Source organism: Oryctolagus cuniculus, chromosome 9, assembly GCF_051225735.1.
Source record: "Oryctolagus cuniculus isolate XC-2025 breed Fujian yellow rabbit chromosome 9, ASM5122573v1, whole genome shotgun sequence".
Classification (NCBI taxonomy): Eukaryota; Metazoa; Chordata; class Mammalia; order Lagomorpha; family Leporidae; genus Oryctolagus; species Oryctolagus cuniculus.
The window spans coordinates 88,724,289-88,745,282 of NC_142875.1; the positions used below are offsets into that span (position 1 = coordinate 88,724,289).

Sequence of the window (20,994 nt, forward strand, 5' to 3'; positions counted from 1 at the left end):
TGGTTCAAGACCTGGTTGCTCCAATTTCCATCCAGCTCTCTGCTATAGCCTGGGAGAGCAGTAGGAAGTTGGCCCAAGTCCTTGGGCCCCTGAATCTGCATGGGAGACCCTGAAAAGGTCCTGGCTCCTGGCTTCAGATTGGCATATCTCTGACCTTTTAGGCCATCTGGGGAGTGAACCAGCAGATGGAGGACCTCTCTCTCTCTTCCTCTTGTTCACTATCTGTGTAATTCTGACTTCCAAATAAATAAATAAATAAATAAATAAAACTTTTTTAAAAAATCAAAAGAATATTGTCTTGCACACAGTGAACCACTAAGTACAAGATATTATTAGTAATATTATATTGAAATATTGAAATAAACTAGGCAATAAGCCTTAAGATGCAAATTAATACCAAGAAATATAATCTCAAATTTCTGTGTTCAACAAGGTAGTCTCTTTTTCACTACTAACTTTATACTGAATAAGATATTTTTGTATTTTGTTAAGAGTAAATTTATCGGGGGCCAACGCCGTGGCTCACTTGGTTAATTCTCTGCCTGTGGTGCTGGTATCCCATATGGGCAAAGGGTTCTAGTCCTGGTTGCTCCTCTTTCAGTCCAGCTCTCTGCTATGGCCCGGGAAGGCAGTGGAGGATGGCACAAGTGCTTGGGCCCTGCACCCACATGGGAGACCAGGAGAAAGCACCTGACTCCTGGCTTCAGATGGGCACAGCTCCAACTGTGGTGGCCATTTGGGGAGTGAACCAATGGAAGGAAGACCTTTCTGTCTTTCTCACTGTCTATAACTCTACTTGTCAAATAAAAAAATTATTAGTTTTTCATAAAAACTGCAGTATTGAAAAGGTTCTAAAATCCCTCTAATTCTAAATGTCTGTGACTCATTAGCACATATTGCATTCTTTACATCTGGGTAATCATGATAATTCACTTTTAAATGATTAACAGATCTGCTGTCATATATAAACACATCCTTTTCTGAAAATCATACAATAAGCAGGCTGCATACTTTACTTCAAGTAAAACTGCCATATCCAGTCCTACAATTGTAAATAAGACAGTTTCAATTGTTCAGCATTATCAATTATAAATTCAATAGCGTAGCAATAGTCATAAGAATAAAGGGGCTGATGCTGTGGCGTAGCAAGTAAAGCTGTGGCTTGCAGTGCCGACATCCCACATGGGTGCCAGTTCAAGTCCTGGCTACTCAAATTACTATCCAGCTTTTTAGGCAAGTAAGACTTACTATCCAGCAGTAGAGGATGGCCCAGGCCCTTGGGCTCCTGCACCTGCATAGGAGACCCAAAAGAAGCTGCTGGCTCCTGGCTTTGGATCCGCACAGCTCCAGCCATTGTGTCCAAATAGGGAGTGAACTAGCGGTTGGAAGACTGCTCTCTTTCTCTCTCTCCTTTTCTGTGTGTGTAACTCTGACTTTCAAGTAAAATAAATAAATCTTTTTAAAAAATGACTAAATAAAAAGGAAGATGAAGATTACAAAAATTGTTTAACTTTTATTTAATAAATATAAATTTCCAAAGTACAGCTTTTGGATTACAGTGGCTTCCCCTCCCCCATAACTTCCCTCCCACCCATAACCCTCCTATTTCCTGCTCCCTCTCCCATCCCAGAATATTACAAAATTGTATGAAGGACATTTGTACAGTAAACAAATATACTGATTTCTAATGTAATATTTGAATACTTGAAGCAGGAAGGCTAAGTACTTCTTTGCCAAAATAAAATATTTTGTTCAGTGTAAAACCCATTTGCCATCCTAATACACAAAGGGATTTGGGGCAATAAAGAAAAAAGAAGTCCACACATGCAGAAATTTTAAGCAAAACAAAATAGAGAATGTATTTAGTTTCATGCAAATCACCTGAGAATTAATAGTATTCCACCAATTTCCAACAAATATTTTTAACTTTAATGAATGAATGAATTTTCAGTTACATAACAGAAAACTTCTACCCTCTCCCATAAAACTGAAAGAGAAACTTTTTAAAAGTAAAAACGGATGAAAAAATTCTGCAATACATGTTAATGCTAAGTAGCCCAGCAGAGTTTATTTAGAAATACAAAACATACACACAGAAAATAAATACATTAAAATCTTACTGAATAGTTCAGTAATAGTTCAGGATCCAATATAGTGTGCCAAAGATTCTGGATTTCCCAGTCACTTTGTATAGGAAATGATTTGCTTTGCTATGTAGCATGTAACTTTAGATTCCTGAACACCTCCATTTTGCTTCTTACCCTGAGTCCCAACAAATACAGGAACACAGCTGTCGAATCATTCATTTTCTGGATTTGGGAATATCAAAGAATTAATGAGTATAGAAAGTTGTACAGCAGAGACCAAGAATATCCAAGGGAGGTCAGGAAAATCAATTGAACAAGTCAAAATACTATGAATGTATACTCCCACCAGGACTAGAACTCGGTGTGCCTGCACTGCAGGTGGAGGATTAGCCTATTGAGCCATGGCACCTGCCTCCAATAAGTCATAACCTGGGATGCAACCAAATTTAACAAGGATACTCAATAGGAATTTTAGAATTCCAAAATATGTATCAGAATAAAAATAAATACTTTACTTGGTACACCTCATTTTAACTATACTATTGTCTAAATTTCCAATTGTCAGATGTACTAAAAAAATCCCAGAAGCAGCAGAGTTGGTCCAACATGATGAGGAATAAAATGAAGTTTTTCAGTTACAACTTGCCTAGAGAAAATGAGAATTTGCAGATCCCAGATTAAAATAACCAAGAAGGCCCAATAAAAGAAAACTCAATGTCTTCATACACTAACATTTATAACCTCAGATTTATTTAACAAAAAGGTGATTATTCCAGCTATATCCCATTAGGTATCCCAATTTTACCTGCTGAATCCAGTAAAAAATAAAAAAGCACCTCATGATATATTACTAAAATCATATTGCTATATGCCATCCACCATGTCCACTGTACCTTATACCTAATGTTAACAGATCTGATGAAAATCAATAGATGAATGATGTGTCTTAACCAAGTGTGGCAAGTGTGTTTTGTTCAAAGATTTGTTCAAAGTCAAAATACTATGAATGTATACTGAATGCTCTGTTTTTAATATGTCTTTCTTACCTAAAAAGACATGAGTGCTATTGCTCTCTCTCTTAATACAACTAAGGAGAAGATATCACCAATGCTTGAGTAAAATGAATAGACAGCAGAGCTAGTACAAAATCCCAAAAATCCAAAATAGAAAAACTGGATATGCACTCCTTACACACATCCTGAAGTGGCAATGAAGTAGAACAAATCTAAAATTAGAAAAAATTCTTTTTTTAAAGATTTATTGATTTATTTGAAAGTCAGAGTTACACAGAGAGAGGCAGAGAAGAGAGAGGGGTCTTCCATCCACTGGTTCACTCCCCAGTTGGCTGCAATGGCACCAATCCAAAGCCAGGAGCAAGGAGCTTCTTCCAGATCTCCCACATGGGTGCAGGGGCCCAGGACTTGGGCCATCTTCTACTGGTTTCCCAGGCTATAGCAGAGATCTGGATCCATATGAGATGCCAGCACTGCAAGTGGTGGCTCTACCCACTATGCCACACTGCTGGCCCCAAAAATTCTTGTCAAATTAAGAACATTTAACCTTTGTTTTAGAATGAATTATTAAAATATCCAAACTGGGGGAATACATAATTTCTTTCTTTAGAAATCAGAAGAGAAAAAGAACACTTAAAGGCTACTGTGACACCACACAGAAAGAATGGAGAATCATGACCTCAATTAGCCTAGGGTCAGAATAAAAGGGAGGGAAATAGGAACAACTGAATTAAGATGAATAAGCTTTGACAGCTGAGAGAATCTGAATGTAAAGAAAAGGCATGCAGTTAACTGAAACAATAGAGATAAGTCTGAGAGGAAAAAACATTGTTAAGACATATTAATGAGGCCAGAGCTGTGCTTAGTAAAGTAAAAAAAAAAAATCTAAAATTTGTTTTTAAATTATATAATTAAAAAGGATAAAAAAAGATGTTCAATCTTACGTCTCTACAGCATAAGATATACATCAATTTTCCCAGGTTCTATTTGCATTTATTAACAAAGTTTCATGGGTATAATCAGTGTAGTGGCTGCAATAAGTCTTTCTATAAAAATTATTTTTTTTATTTTGACAGGCAGAGTGGACAGTGAGAGAGAGAGAGACAGAGAGAAAGGTCTTCCTCTTTCTGTTGGTTTACCCCCCAGTGGTCCCTGTGGTCAGTGTGCTGTGGCTGGCACACTGCGCTGGTCCATAGCCAGGAGCCAGGTGCTTCCTCCTGGTCTCCCATGCAGGTGCAGGGCCCAAGCACTTGGGCCATCCTCCACTGCACTCCTGGGTCATAGCAGAGAGCTGGACTGGAAGAGGAGCAACTGGGACAGAATCTGGCGCTCCCACCAGGACTAGAACTCGGTGTGCCTGCGCTGCAGGTGGAGGATTAGGCTATTGAGCCGTGGCACCTGCCTCCATTATTGGGATGCAACTAAATTTAACAAGGATACTCAATAGGAATTTTAGAAGAATTCCAAAATATGTATCAGAATAAAAATAAATACTTTACTTGGTACACCTCATTTTAACTATACTATTGTCTAAATTTCCAATTGTCAGATGTACTAAAAAAATCCCAGAAGCAGCAGAGTTGGTCCAACATGATGAGGAATAAAATGAAGTTTTTCAGTTACAACTTGCCTAGAGAAATTGAGAATTCGCAGATCCCAGATTAAAATAACCAAGAAGGCCCAATAAAAGAAAACTCAATGTCTTCATACACTAACATTTATAACCTCAGATTTATTTAACAAAAAGGTGATTATTCCAGCTATATCCCATTAGGTATCCCAATTTTACCTGCTGAATCCAGTAAAAAAAAAAAGCACCTCATGATATATTACTAAAATCATATTGCTATATGCCATCCACCATGTCCACTGTACCTTATACCTAATGTTAACAGATCTGATGAAAATCAATAGATAAATGATGTGTCTTAACCAAGTGTGGCAAGTGTGTTTTGTTCAAAGCTTTTCCAAAAACCCCTCAGTCTCAGTTTACCTTCACCTTGAAAAGACACTTCTGAGGTTTACAAATCAGTCCAGCTTCTTTGGGCCTCCCTCCAATGAAAGGGGCTAAAATCCACCAAAATAAACTCTAGGCACTGTCCTTGTGCTCCCAGTGACTTTTTCACTCTAGGGGCTCACAAACCTTCTAAATTCTTTACATCACCTGTGATGTCCATTAGTTCTCAAAGACTATGATGCAAGTAATTTCCCCTCTTGGAACCTTGTTACTAACTGTGCTGTATGAGAAATGAAGTCTCCTACACACCTTGTGCTTACGATTCTCCAAACCATGTTGTCTGCTAGGACTTTGGCCATGAATATAGGACAGCAATACCTGAACATGATTACTGAGATCTCCTTAATAAAGGATAGACTGGGGCCAGCACCGTGGTGCAGTGGTGTAATTCTTTACCTGCAGTGCTGGCACCCCTTATGTGCACCAGTTCTAGTCCCCATTTCTCCTTTTCCCATCCAGCTCTCTGCAATAGCCTGGGAAAGCAGTAGAAGCTGTTCCAAGTGCTTTGGTCCCTGCCAAAATGTGGGAGAACTGGAAGCTCCTAGCTCAGATTGGCCCAGCTCCAGACATTGCAGTCATTAGGGGAGTAAATGAGCATATGGAAGACCTTTCTGTCTCTTCCTCTCACTGTCTGTAAGCACACTTGTCAAATAAATAAATAAATTCTTTATATATATATACATTTATTTCTATATATTTATGTATATAAATATATTCATATATAAAATATATTATAATTTATTATATAATATATAATATATAATAATTATAAACAGATAATATTATATAATTTATTATATGTATTACATATATAATATATATATATTATTGAGATGACTTCAATAGCCAGAGTGTGGCCAGGTTGAAGCCAGGAGCTTCTCCTCCGATGTGTGTGGCAGCAACCCAGGCACTTGGACCATCTTTCACTGCTTTTTCAATCCATTGGTAAGGAGCTGGATCAGAAATAATTATATATTTAGATATAAATAATAAATTTATATGTAATAATTTTATATAATTATATATTATATATTTATAATAATTATATGCAATTCTATATTATATATAGAAATATATAATATAATATGTATTATAATATATAAATATATATATATATATGATGGACCAAAATGTGGCATTCTCCATTTGGCAGAAGGAACAGGCTCCAATATCTACTGTCTATGTCAGTATGTCAGTATAATGCAGGAGGTAACCCCTCTACCAAATAAGAAAAGCTATTTCAGTTCAGCTGGACATCATTCTGCTGACTGTTGACCTTAGTACTGTTAGTCTGGATGCTTTCATTGGTCGCAATCCAGAGACCCAATTTTCCCATAGATATAAACATCAGCAAACATGACAATTTGGTAAGAAAAGCTTAAACTGAGAGTTATGATTAATAACTATTTTAACAAAATTTGTCAGAACCCATCTGATCCAAACCTTGGGCAATTGGAAGCTGTTGTACTTGGCCCACCCATAATCAAAATGGATTCTAAATCCTTTAACTGCAAGGAGAGTATCATAGACATTAATGCTCCAAACTGATCCAGTTCCCTGCTAATGTGTCTGGAAAAGCAGCACAGGATGACTCAAATATTGGGGCTCCTGCACCCATGTGAGAGACTTGGAAGAAGCCCCTGGCTCCTGATATCAGTCTGGCCTAGCCACAGTCATTGCAGCCATTTGAGGAGTGACCAAACCAGGAGGAAGATCAATCTCTTCCACTCTCTCTTTCTAGTGCTGCCTTTCAAATTCATAAATAGATCTTTAAGAAAGTAGATCACTTCGGGGGGACGAGGCAAGATGGCGGAATAGGAAGGGAGCACACTGATAGTCGGGGGAGAGATAGTTTAATAAAAGTGGAGATACTGCAGATTCAAGGAAGACTAGGGGAGGAAACAGCAGAAGAAACTCTTCCGGAATGCATGATTCACAGTGGACCTGCGTGGAGAGCATGGGAGCCCACAGTTCAGGACACCAGCGGCAGACTCAACACACCAGCACTGGAATGCGAGGTGAGCCAAACCTCAATAGCCCGAGACACCAGCAGGCAAGCAGAGAGAGGAGACTAGAGGGAACAACCCCCGGGGGGGAAAAGTTCACCAGGCTAACTGGAAGAGAGAGAGAGAGAGAGAAAAAGGTGACTGGTACAGACACGGGTTTCTCTCTCTCCGCTCACCTCTCAAGGGCGAGCAAGACAAAGAGCAGGTGCCATCTTGGACATACGTCATAAGCAGAGTGACCTCAGGTCTGCACTGGCCCTGAGCCTAGCAGAAAAACCTGACTCTGGGTGGGGCGAATTAACAGGAGATTAGGACCTAGTAAATTTGTGGTGCTACTGAACTGAGACTGTGAAAAAAGAGACGGTGGGGGAGAGAACTCATAGAATTCACATGAGTACTCTCCAGAGACGCTACAATTCCATAACTTTGGCAACCCAGTGGGAGACTGAAGGAGAATCTGAGCCCACTCTGAGGGCAGAACAGATTCCCTGTGTGGTCCTTGGGAAAGAGCTTCCGATCTCTGGCTTCTGTGGGTATATCATTTGCCTGCTAACTACCTCCACCTTCGTTCAGCTGTGTGGAATTACTTCCCTTTTGAATCAAAAAAAGAAAGAAAGAGAGAATGAGAGCCCTATCACGCCTTACCTGGGAGTGTCACCTTTGGCACAACAAACAGAGCTCTCAGGCCACACCCATCTCAAGTCTCTAAGGCTCCATCAAAAACAGACAGTCCACTTAATCTAGAGTCATAGTATAACAAGAAAAAGCACCACAGTGAAGAAACCAAATATCTCCAATATGCCAAATAACAAACGCAAAAACCGAGATAATAGAAACAAGGAAGTCACCATGACGCCCCCAAATGAAAAACACACCCCCATTCAAGATTATGAAGATGATGAGATAGAAGAAATGCAAGAAGCAGATCTCAAAAAATTGATAAGAACATTAAGAAGTTCTCAAAAACAAATTCTTGAACTACAGAAATCCTTAATGGATAAGGTAGAAAATCTCTCTCGTGAAAATGAAATATTAAGGAGGAATCAAAATGAAACAAAACAACTAGTACAACAGGAAACTGTGATAGTGACGAGAAATCATAATGAAGTGAAGAATTCAATAGATCAAATGAAAAACACAAGAGAGAGCCTTACAAACAGAATGGGTGAAGCAGAAGAGAGAATATCAGACTTAGAAGACAGAGAACAGGAAAGGATACAGTCAGACCAAAGAAAAGAAGTGGAAATTAGAAATCTAAAACATATTGTCAGGAATCTGCAGGATACTATTAAAACCCAACATTCGGGTTCTAGGAGTTCCTGAAAGCATGGAGAGGGAGAAAGGATTAGAAGGCCTTTTTAGTGAGATATTAGCAGAAAATTTCCCAGGTTTGGAGAAGGACAGAGAAATCCTAGTACAGGAAGCTCACAGAACCCCTAATAAACATGACCAAAAGAGATCCTCACCACGACACATTGTAATTAAACTCTCCACAGTGAAACATAAAGAAAAGATCCTCAAATGTGCAAGAGAGAAACGTCAAATTATTCTCAGAGGATCTCCAATCAGACTCACGGCTGACTTCTCATCAGAAACCCTACAAGCTAGGAGGGAATGGCGAGATATAGTCCAGGTACTAAGAGAGAACAACTGCCAGCCCAGAATATTATATCCTGCAGAGCCATCATTTGTGAATGAAGGTGAAATAAAGACTTTTCATAGCAAACAGAAATTGAAAGAATTTGTTGCCACTCGTCCAGCCCTGCAAAAGATGCTTAAAGATGTGTTACACACAGAAACACAGAAACACGGTCATCAATATGAAAGAAGGTAAAGGAAGGAAACCAAGGAAGGAAAGCTCACAGCAAAAGATCACAGGGAATTCAAAGCATATATTAGAACTTATCTTTGGCAAATGGCAGGGCAAAGTTACCACTTATCAGTCACATTGAACGTTAATGGCCTGAACTGTCCAGTTAAAAGACACCGATTGACTGATTGGGTTAAGGAACAAAACCCATCTATTTGCTGCTTACAAGAAACACATCTTTCCAACAAAGATCCATACAGACTGAAAGTGAAAGTCTGGAAAAAGATATACCATGCCAACAGAAATGAAAAAAGAGCGGGCGTAGCCATCTTAATATCGGACAACATAAACTTTACCACAAAAACTGTTAAGAGTGACAAAGAGGGACACTATATAATGATTAAGGGATCAATACAACAGGAAGATATAACAATTATCAATGTATATGCACCTAACTACAGGGCACCAGTTTATCTAAAAGATTTGTTAACAGACTTAAAGGGAGACTTAGACCCCAATACAATAGTACTGGGGGACTTCAATACTCCACTCTCAGAAATAGACAGATCAATAGGACAGAAGATCAACAAGGATACAGTAGATTTAAATGACACTATAGCCCAAATGGATCTAACAGATATCTACAGAACTTTCAATCCTACAGCTAAAGATTTTACATTCTTCTCAGCAGTACATGGAACCTTCTCTAGGATTGACCACATACTAGGCCATAAAGCAAGTCTCAGCAAATTCAAAAGCATTAGAATCATACCATGCAGCTTCTCAGACCATAAAGGAATGAAGTTGGAAATTAAGCAGTGTTAAGAGGAAAGTTCATATCAATAGGTGCCTACATCAAGAAATTGGAAAGGCACCAAATAGATGAGCTTTCAATTCACCTCAAGGATCTAGAAAACGTACAGCAAACCAGACCCAAATCTAGTAGGAGAAGAGAAATAATTAAAATCAGAGAAGAAATCAACAGGATTGAATCCAAAAAAAAATCACAAAAAATCAACCAAATGAGGAGTTGGTTTTTTGAAAAAAATAAACAAAATTGACACCCCATTGGCCCAACTAACTAAAAAAAGAAGAGAAAAGACCCAAATCAATAAAATCAGAGATGAAAAAGGAAACGTAACAACAGACACCACAGCAATAAAAAGAATCATCAGAAATTACTACAAGGACTTGTATGCCAGCAAACAGGGAAACCTATCAGAAATGGATAGATTCCTGGACACATGCAACCTACCTAAATTGAACCAGGAAGACATCGAAAACCTAAACAGACCCATAACTGAGACAGAAATTGAAACAGTAATAAAGGCCCTCCCAACAAAGAAAAGCCCAGGACCAGATGGATTCACTGCTGAATTCTACCAGACATTTAAAGAAGAACTGACTCCAATTCTTCTCAAACTATTCAGAACAATCGAAAAAGAGGGAGTCCTCTCAAATTCTTTCTATGAAGCCAGCATCACCTTAATTCCTAAGCCGGAAAAAGCTGCAGCATTGAAAGAGAATTACAGACCAATATCCCTGATGAACATAGATGCAAAAATCCTCAATAAAATTCTCGCCAATAGAATGCAACAACACATCAGAAAGATCATCCACCCAGACCAAGTGGGATTTATCCCTGGTATGCAGGGATGGTTTAATGTGCGCAAAACAATCAATGTGATACAGCACATTAACAGACTGCAGAAGAAAAACCATATGATTATCTCAATAGATGCAGAGAAAGCATTTGATAAAATACAACACCCGTTCATGATGAAAACTCTAAGCAAACTGGGTTTGGAAGGAACATTCCTCAATACAATCAAAGCAATCTATGAAAAACCCACAGCCAACATCCTATTGAATGGGGAAAAGTTGGAAGCATTTCCACTGAGATCTGGTACCAGACAGGGATGCCCACTCTCACCACTGCTATTCAATATAGTTCTGGAAGTTCTAGCCAGAGCTATTAGGCAAGAAAAAGAAATTAAAGGGATACAAATTGGGAAGGAAGAACTCAAACTATCCCTCTTTGCAGATGATATGATTCTTTATTTAGGGGACCCCAAGAACTCTACTAAGAGACTATTGGAACTCATAGAAGATTTTGGCAAAGTAGCAGGATATAAAATCAATGCACAAAAATCAACAGCCTTTGTATACACAGACAATGCCATGGCTGAGGAAGAACTTCTAAGATCAATCCCATTCACAATAGCTACAAAAACAATCAAATACCTTGGAATAAACTTAACCAAGGACGTTAAAGATCTCTACGATGAAAATTAAAAAACCTTAAAGAAAGAAATAGAAGAGGATACCAAAAATGCAAAAATCTTCCATGCTCATGGATTGGAAGAATCAATATCATCAAAATGTCCATTCTCCCAAAAGCAATTTATAGATTCAATGCAATACCGATCAAGATACCGAAGACCTTCTTCTCAGATCTAGAAAAAACGATGTTGAAATTTATATGGAGATACAGGAGACCTTGAATAGCTAAAGCAATCTTGTACAACAAAAACGAAGCTGGAGACATCACAATACCAGATTTCAGACATACTACAGGGCAGTTGTAATCAAAAGAGCATGGTACTGGTACAGAAACAGATGGATAGACCAATGGAACAGAACTGAAACACCGGAAATCAATCCAAACATCTACAGCCAACTCATATTTGATCAAGGGTCCAAAACCAATTCCTGGAGTAAGGACAGTCTATTCAATAAATGGTGCTGGGAAAATTGGATTTCCACGTGCAGAATCATGAAGCAAGACCCCTACCTTTCAGCTTTCACAAAAATCCACTCAACATGCATTAAAGACCTAAATCTACGTCCTGACAACATCAAATTATTAGAGAGCATTGGAAAAACCCTGCAAGATATAGGTACCGGCAATGACTTCTTGGAAAACACCCCAGAAGCACAGGCAGTCAAAGCCAAAATTAACATTTGGGATTGCATCAAATTGAGAAGTTTCTGTACTGCAAAAGAAACAGTCGGGAAAGTGAAGAGACAACCGACAGAATGGGAAAATATATTTGCAAACTACGCAACAGATAAAGGGTTGATAACCAGAATCTACAAAGAAATCAAGAAACTCCACAAGATCAAAACAAACAACCCACTTAAGAGATGGGCCAAGGACCTCAATAGACATTTTTCAAAAGAGGAAATCCAAATGGCCAACAGGCACATGAAAAAATGTTCAAGATCACTAGCAATCAGGGAAATGCAAATCAAAACCACAATGAGGTTCCACCTCACCCCAGTTAGAATGGCTCACATTCAGAAATCTACCAACAATAGATGCTGGAGAGGATGTGGGGAAAAAGGGACACTAACCCACTGTTGGTGGGAATGCAAACTGGTTAAGCCACTATGGAAGTCAGTCTGGAGATTCCTCAGAAACATCAATATAACCCTACCATTCAACCCAGCCATCCCACTCCTTGGAATTTACCCAAAGGAAATTAAATTGGCAAACAAAAAAGCAGTCTGCACATTAATGTTTATTGCAGCTCAATTCACAATAGCTAAGACCTGGAACCAACCCAAATGCCCATCAACAGTAGACTGGATAAAGAAATTATGGGACATGTACTCTATAGAATACTATACAGCAGTCAAACACAACAAAACCCAGTCATTTGCAACAAGATGGAGGAATTTGGAAAACATCATGCTGAGTGAATTAAGCCAGTCCCAAAGGGACAAATATATGTTCTCCCTGATTGGCGACAACTAACTGAGCACCAAAGGGGAAACTTGTTGAAGTGAAATGGACACTATGAGAAACAGTGACTTGATCAGCTCTTGTCCTGACGGTTGATGTACAATGTAATACTTTATCCATTTTAGTATTTTTTTTGTTCAAGTACCATTGGTTGGACTCTATAATTAACACACAATTATTCTTAGGTGTTTAAATTTTAACTGAAAAGTGATCCCTGTTAGGAATTTGGAAAACATTATGTTGAGTGAAATAAGCCAATCCCAAAGGGACAAATACCACTTGTTCTCCTTGATAGGTGACAACTAACTGAGCACCAAAAAGGAAATCTGTTAAAGTGAAATGAACACTATGAGAAACTGTGACTTGATCAGCCCTCACCCTGACTCTTGATGAGCAGCTTAATATGTTATCCCTCTTAGTATTTCTTTTGTTTGTTCTACTTAATACTTTTGGTTGAATACTGTAATCAATATGCAATTCTTCTTAAGTGCTGAAACTTAATTGAAAATTGTTTGCTGTTAAATATGAGTGGGAATAAGAGAGGGAAGAGATGTGCAATTTGGGACATGCTCAAGCTGACTTACCTCAAACAGTAGAGTTAGAAACATACCAGGGGATTCCAATTCAATCCCATCAAGGTGGCATGTACCAATGCCATCTCACTAGTCCAAGTGATCAATTTCTGTTCAGAATTGATCATAATGATAGGACTAAGAGCCAAAGGGATCACATAAACAAGAATAGTGTCTGCAAATACTAGCTGATATAATCAAAAAGGGAGAGAATGATCCAACATGGGAAGTGAGCTACACAGCAGACCCATAGAATGGCAGATGTCCTGCATAGCACTCTGGCCTCAGAATCAGCCCTTAAGGCATGTGGATCCGGCTGAAATGCCCATGAATTTCATGCATGGAAAGCCAAGACACTCAGGGGGAAAAAAACCTAAATGAAAGATCTCCCCGAGTGAGATCCCAGTGGAAAGAACAGGTCATCAAAGAAGGAGGTACCTTTCTCTGAAGGGAGGAGAGAACTTCCACTTTGACCATGGCCTTGTCTAATTATGATCAGATTTGGTCAACTCAAAAGGCTTCCATAGCCTTGGCAGCTCATGACAAGAGCCTAGGGTGATTAGTGATGCCATAAACAAGAGTGTCAATTTGTTAAGTCAACAACAGGAGTCACTGTGCACTTACTCCTCATGTAGGATCTTTGTCCTTAGTGTGCTGTACATTGAAATTTAATGCTATAACTAGTACTCAAACAGTATTTTTCACTTTATGTTTCTGTGTGGGAGCAAACTGTTGAAATCTTTACTTAATGTATGCTAAACTGATCTTCTGTATATAAAGAGAATCGAAAATGAATCTTGATGTGAATGGAAGGGGAGAGGGAGTGAATAAGGTTAGGGTTGTGGGTTGGAGGGATGTTATGGGGGAAGCCATTGTAATCAATATTCTGTACTTTGGAAATTTATATCCATTAAATAAAAGTTTTAAAAAAAAGAAAGTAGATCACTTCAATAAATTTGCCATTGCTCAGTCATGATGCCTTTTACCACCTTAAGTTCTTTCTCAACAGATTTATTTATTGGAAAGGCAGAAAGAGGAGCTGGTGGTTGTGGTGCAGTGGACAAAGCTGCTATCTGTTACATTGGCATCCTGTGTGTGCACCAGTTCAAGTACCAGCTATTCCATTTCTGATCCAGCTCCTTACCAATGGACTGAAAAAGCAGTGAAAGATGGTCCAAGTGCTTGGGATGCTGCCACGCACATCGAAGGAAAAGCTCCTGGCTTCAACCTGGCCACACTCTGGCTATTAAAGTCATCTCAAAAATGAATTAGGTGGTGGAAGATTTCTGTCTCTCCCTCTCTCTGTAACTCTTTCAAATAAGTAATTAAATATTTTAATATGATAAAAAAGGCAGAGAGACACAGAGACAAAGAAAGAAGGAAAGAGAAGCAGAGAGATCTCCCATCTGCTGGTTCACTTTCTATATGGCTACAACTGTGCAAGACCAGGTTCTCAAGTCCCCATTTAGGTTACAGTTCTCCAAATTAGATGACAGGAATGAAAGAATTTGAGCTATCATCCATTGCTTCCCAGGGATATTAACATGAAACTGATTTGGAAGTGGAGTACCCAAAACTCAGATTAGCACTGCAATATAGGATGTGGGCATCTGTTGTGATGGCTAACAAATTGGAAAACCTAGAGGAAAAATCAACAGATTCCTGGGCATACACAATATACCAAAATTGAGTCATGAAGACACATAGAAAAGCTAAACAAATCAAAAACCAAGACAGAGATTGGATGAGTAATAAAGATCCTCCCAACAAAGAAAAGTCCAGGATCAGACAGCCTCACTATTGAATTCTACAGGACTTTTAAAGAACTAATTCCAATTCTTCTCAAACTATTCAAAACAATTGAAAGAGAGACAATCCTCTCAAACTCCTTCTATTAATCCTGCATCACCTTAATTCTTAAACTAGAAAAAGATACAGTGGAGAAAGAGAACTATAGAAAAATATCCCTGATGGGGGCCAGTGCCGTGGCACACTGGGTTGATCCTCCACCTGTGGAGCCGGCATCCCATATGGGTGCCAGTTCTGGTCCCAGTTGCTCCCCAGAGCTTTCTGCTCTGGACTGGGAGGGCAGTGGAGGATGGCCCAAGTGCCTGGGTGCCTGCACCCACTTGGGTGACCAGGGAGATGCTCCTATCTCTGGCTTCCGATTGGACCAGCACCACCTGTTGGGCCATATGGAGAATAAACAAGCAGATAAAATACTTATGTCTCTCTGCCTCTGCCTCTGCCTCTGCCTCTGCCTCTGCCTCTGCCTCTCCCTCTCCCTCTCTGTAACGCCACCTTTCAAATAAATAATTCTTTTGAAAAAGTCAACAAACAATAAAGGTTGGTGGAGAGGTAGAGAGAAAGGTACCCTAACCCACTGTTGGTGGGAATGAAGCTAGTACAGCCATTATGGAAGGCAGTATAAAAGTTCCTCAGAAATCTGAAAACAAACATACCATATGATCCCGCCATCTGACCCCTGGGAATTTATCCACATGAAATGAAATAGAATATGCATAGGCATGAGTTATCTGTACCCTCTTGTTTAGTACAGCTCAATTCACAATAGCTAACATGGAATCAACCCAGATGTCCATCAACTGGTGACTGGAAAAAGAATATGAGCTATATATACAGTGTAAAATACTATTCAGCCATAATTGAGAATGAAATCCTATCTTTTCTAACTAAATGGATGAACTGGAAACAATTAGGCTTCATGAAAGAAGCCAGTCCCCAAAAGACAAATACCATATGTTTTCTCTGACTGGTGGTAACTAATATATAGACAACAAAAAGTAGCATATGAGTTAAATTGACATTTTGAGATTTGAGTATTGTTCATAGCACTTTTCTGTACTCTTTGATAGAGTATACAACATATCCTCATTGATAGTTCTGCTACTACTTGCTGAATTCTTTATTTTGTAGAGGGTTAAAGCTTGTGATTCTAAAATAAAATCAAAGCATGCAGCTGTAAAAATTAAAAGAAAATAAACCAAGAAGGAGGGAGTTGGAAATATGAGACCAAGGGAAGATAGGGTAGGATGTTATCAGTTTGCTCTTAAATCTGTATATATCAATTACATGAAATTTGTTCACTTAATATGCATTTAAAAACATAAACTTAACACTAGAAGAAAAAGACCTGAGATCAGTGTTTTCTGGATCACCACTAATAAAATTTAGTCTTCATTTATGTCTGACCATATTTAATTTCTTATTTACTTATTTTATAAGAAAATTAACATCACCACTCCTAACAAGTCCATCCTGCTTCATCCATATCTATCAGTTCCCACTCTGCTAATAATTTCTCATGAACTTAAATCCATATCATCTTAAAAAGATGCAATGCGGGGCTGGCGCTGTGGCATGGCTGATAAAGTTGCTGCCTGCAGTGCTGGCAAGCCATATGGGTGCCAGTTCAAGTTGTGGCTGCTCCACTTCTGAACCAGCTCTCTGCTATGGCCTGGGAAAGCAGCAGAAGGTGGCCCAAGTCCTTGGGGCCTTGCACACAAGGGAGAGACCTGGAAGAAGCTCCTGGCTTCGGATCGACACAGACCAGCCATTGCGGCCAACTGGGAGTAAACCAGCAGGTGGAAGACCTCTCTGTCTCTGTCTGTCTGTCTCTCTCTACCTCTCCTCTATTTGTGCAATGCTTTCAAATAAATAAATAAATCTTTAAGAAAAAAACCTGATTCATGTTATTATTTATGTGTTTTAGAGGCTTTGCAGATGTTGCTTACATGTGCCATGAAAACCCATTAAAATGCAAATCCTATAATAGGCAACTCCATGTTCACTAAAATGGTAAAATCCAGTGCATGTGTTGAGAAAAACACACTAGCAATAAATTTCAAAAAGCTGTTAAATATTATAAGTGGCTGTCAAAGAGCTAAAAATCTGACAATGACTCATTATGTCATTTATTTAGTACATAATGCTGAGAAAATCAGAAGTATTTGTTAAAACTTCTGCTAAAATGCACTAGATTTATAATTTTTAAATGCATCTTTCCTATATGTAATGCAGTCCTGTGCTACTTTAGAGTATCAGAAATTTAAAATGTTGGACTGGTGCTGTGGTGGAGCAGGTTAACACCCTGGCCTGAAGTGCCAGCATCCCATATGGGGGCCGGTTCAATACTCAGCTGTTCCATTTCTCATCCTGCTCTCTGCTATGGCCTGGGAAAGTAGTAGAAGATGGCCCAAGTCCTTGGGCCCCTGTACCCATCTGGGAGACCTGGAACTAGCTCCTGGCTCCTGGCTTCAGATCAGCACAGCTCTGGCAGTTGCAATCAATTAGGGAGTGAACATCAGATGGAAGACCTCTCTCTTTCTCTCTGGCTCTCCTCTCTGTTTGTAACTCGACTTGTAAATAAATAAATCTTTAAAAAAATTAAGAAATTTTAAATCTGAAAGGTTTTTAAAAAATGTATTTATTTATTGTGAGGCAGTTACAGATATAGAGAGGAAGAGAGAGAGAGGTCTTCTATCCACTGGTTCACCCCTAAATGGCCAGAATGGCTGGAGCTGGGCCGATCTGAAGCCAGGTGCCAGAAGCCAGGAGTCAGCAGCTTCCTCCAGGTCTTCCACATGGGTGCAGGGGCCCAAGCACTCAGGGCATATTCCACTGCTTTCCTAGGCCATTAGCAAAGAGCTGGATTGGAAGTGCAGAAGCAGGGACGCAAACTGGTGCCCATGGGGGATGCTGGTGCTGCAGGTGGATGTTTAATCTACTGTGCCACAGAGTGGGCCCAACGAAAGGTTTTAGGAAGACATCTTTCATGTAGACTAGGCTGCAATATTGCAAGGTAAGGTTTAGCTTTTATTCCCACACATCAGTATTCATCTTTTAGCAATTATAAATACTAAATATCATACATATATACATAAATATAGGTAACTGCAGATTTTGTTGTCATTCTTTCTAATTCTCTTTTTAATGTCTGCTAATAGGCAATCTTATGGGTTCTTATATTGATGTTACCTGTACACAACCATCAGGCATTTCCACTGTTGAATGTGTTTATGTGTACAGGTAGTTTTGTTTGTGTGTACATGAATGCACATTTGATGGAGCTAGCACTGACAGTAATACTGTGAGAAATCCTAACGCTGATTTCAAACTTTCTGTCCTCCGCAGAGATGGCTGTCATTGAAGTAGACCACAGGGCCCCTTTTGCTGTTATGGACTGAAATGTGCCTCCCTAAAACTCAAACACTGAAGTGCTAACCACCAACATGACTCTACCTGAAGAAAGTGATTTTAAGCAGATCAAATGATAGATGTGTCTGTCACATTGAAGAAAGGCTTCTGGAAAAATCAAGCCTATTAGGACCTTGATCTGATATTTTCAACCTCTACAACTCTGAGAAGTAAAATTCCATGATTTAAATCATATTCTCTGTGGTATTTTCTTAGCAAATTAATATATCCTCATTTCTGCCAGCATTTTCTGCTGTCATCTAGAAGGTCCTTGTGATTAGCAGAGAAATATAGAAAATAAAAACTATGATTTTAGATTACCAAGCATCTACTAACACAAAAAAGATATCCCAGAAGCAACTTACTACCATCCTCCAGGACCCAGAAAAAAACAGGAATGGGTCAAGTTGCAGGGCAGTAGAAAAAAGTGAATAATGAAAGATCACAGCAGAAATAAATAAGGAAGGGTTTGGTGCTGTGGTGTAGTGGGTTAAAGCCTTCAGCTGCTGTGCATGCACCCCATATGTTGCTGCTGGAGACCAGGTGCTCCACTTCCAATCCAGCTCCCTACTAATGCACCTGGGAAATTGGTGGAAGATGGCCCATGTTCTTGGGTGCTGGCACCCACATGAGAGACTTGGAAGAAGCATCTGGCCTTTCAAATAAATAAATAAATCTTTAAAAAAAATAGAAGCAGTGTTAGCACTGTTGGAAAAACAGACACATAGTTCAGTGGAAAAGAATAGGCAGCTGAAATAAACCGACTTTTCTACAGGCAACTCCTATTTAACAAAGGAAATAAAACAAACAGGAGAAAGAAGAATCCCTTTAGCAAATGGTGTAAAGGAAAGTGATTATCCATATGTAGAAGCCTGAAAATATACCCCAACACCTCATACACTATGTAAAAGCAACCCAAGGCGAATTAAAAGTCTAAATATAAAACCCCAAACTAAGTAAACCTATGAGAAACTGTAAAACATTAGCATAGACAACAGTTTTGGGTAAGATTCCAAAAGCGCAAGTAACAAAAATAAAATATACAAATTTGAGAATATCAAATTAAGATACATCTTCACAACGAAGTAATCAACAGAGTGAAGATACAATGGACAGAATGGCAGAAAACATTGAAAACTGTGAATATGACAAAAGATTGATAGCCAGAACATCCATATATACAACTGGAAAAACTCCAAACAAGAAGCAAAATGTGCAGTTAAGAAATGGGCAATGATCAGAATAGATGTTTCTCAGAAGAAGAAATCTAAATGGTCAAGACATATATGAACATGCCCAGTATCACTAGCCATTAGGGAAGTGTAAATCAAAACCAATAGCAGACTCCATCTGTGGGAGAAGACAATGCTTGGGTTTTCATTTGTGCAACAAGTGGGTTTAGAGGACCCTGTTCACCAGAGTCTACATGGAAGTAAGGAAACCTTAATGTTTTCCTAATGGGCTTGTTAAATTCTTGACCAGTGCCTATTACCTTTGCCACAAACTTTCCAGTCTCACTACTTTCCTTCTTCTTCCTCTTCTCTGTGGCTTGCAAAAACAGTATACCTTCTATATACTTTTGTTTTGTTTTATTCCTTCTGCCTCATCATGTTCCTCTAAGAAATCACAACCCTCAAAGTATTCATTCATTAATGCAGTCTGCAGTTTTCATGGGCTACTACATGGCAAAGTACTAAGTTAAAGGAAAGGTATAGGTCAGGAACTGAGCAAAGTTCACAATGATGAAACCATTGGGGAAATGAACCTGATGGAAGACCTCTCTCACTCTCTCTCTCTCTCTCTCTCTCTCTCTCTGCCTCTCTCTCTGCCTCTCCTTCTCTCTCTGTGTAACTCTAATTTTCAAATAAATAAATAAATCTTTAAAAACTAACTAAATAAATGTGGGGAGCAACTCGGACTAGACTAAGTTACTCAAATTAAGACTTATTCTATGCATCTGCTCTCCCACAATATGGCGCTGGGAGAGGAGTAAACAGCTTCTACGCAGCTGCCTCTCGCCAACTTGAGTGATGACCTGCAGGAGCTGATCCTGCTCCTGATTGGAGGAGAGCAGCGTACTCGGCGTGTGGGTAGCAGAGTTGGGATTGGTGGAAGAGGACTATAAAGGAGGAGAGAGACAACATGCACCAGGAACATCTATCTGAAGGAACACCTGAGCAGCCCCCGAGGGAGCCGGCCAGCGGTGTGCCGCTCCCCCATGGAAGTGGGAAAAGTGGCAGGGGGAACCGCCCTTCCACGGAGGTGGAAGGGTCGGTAGCCAACCCGGGAAGAACGAACAGCAAACCCGGGGAGGGCCGAGCAGACAAAAGAACAACGCAGTGTCCTGTGTGTCATTCCTCCATGAAGAGGGGGAGCGACATAATGGTGCCGTGACTTGGATATGAAGTTTAGGAGGCATAATGGTGCCGTGACTCAGATAGGAAACCTAGGAGGGAAGAAGCAGGAAGAATCAAGTCCTCCACACATCAAGTTTTCTAGGCAGACAGCTTCAGAAAGCCGAGAA

General features: G+C 39.4%; 1 long non-coding RNA gene across 2 annotated transcripts in view; it reads right to left on the reverse strand.

The window, feature by feature from the left end:
* LOC149124658 (uncharacterized) overlaps positions 1-20,994 on the reverse strand; it is a 66,204-nt gene that overhangs the window by 4,477 nt on the left and 40,733 nt on the right. The window lies entirely within an intron of this gene.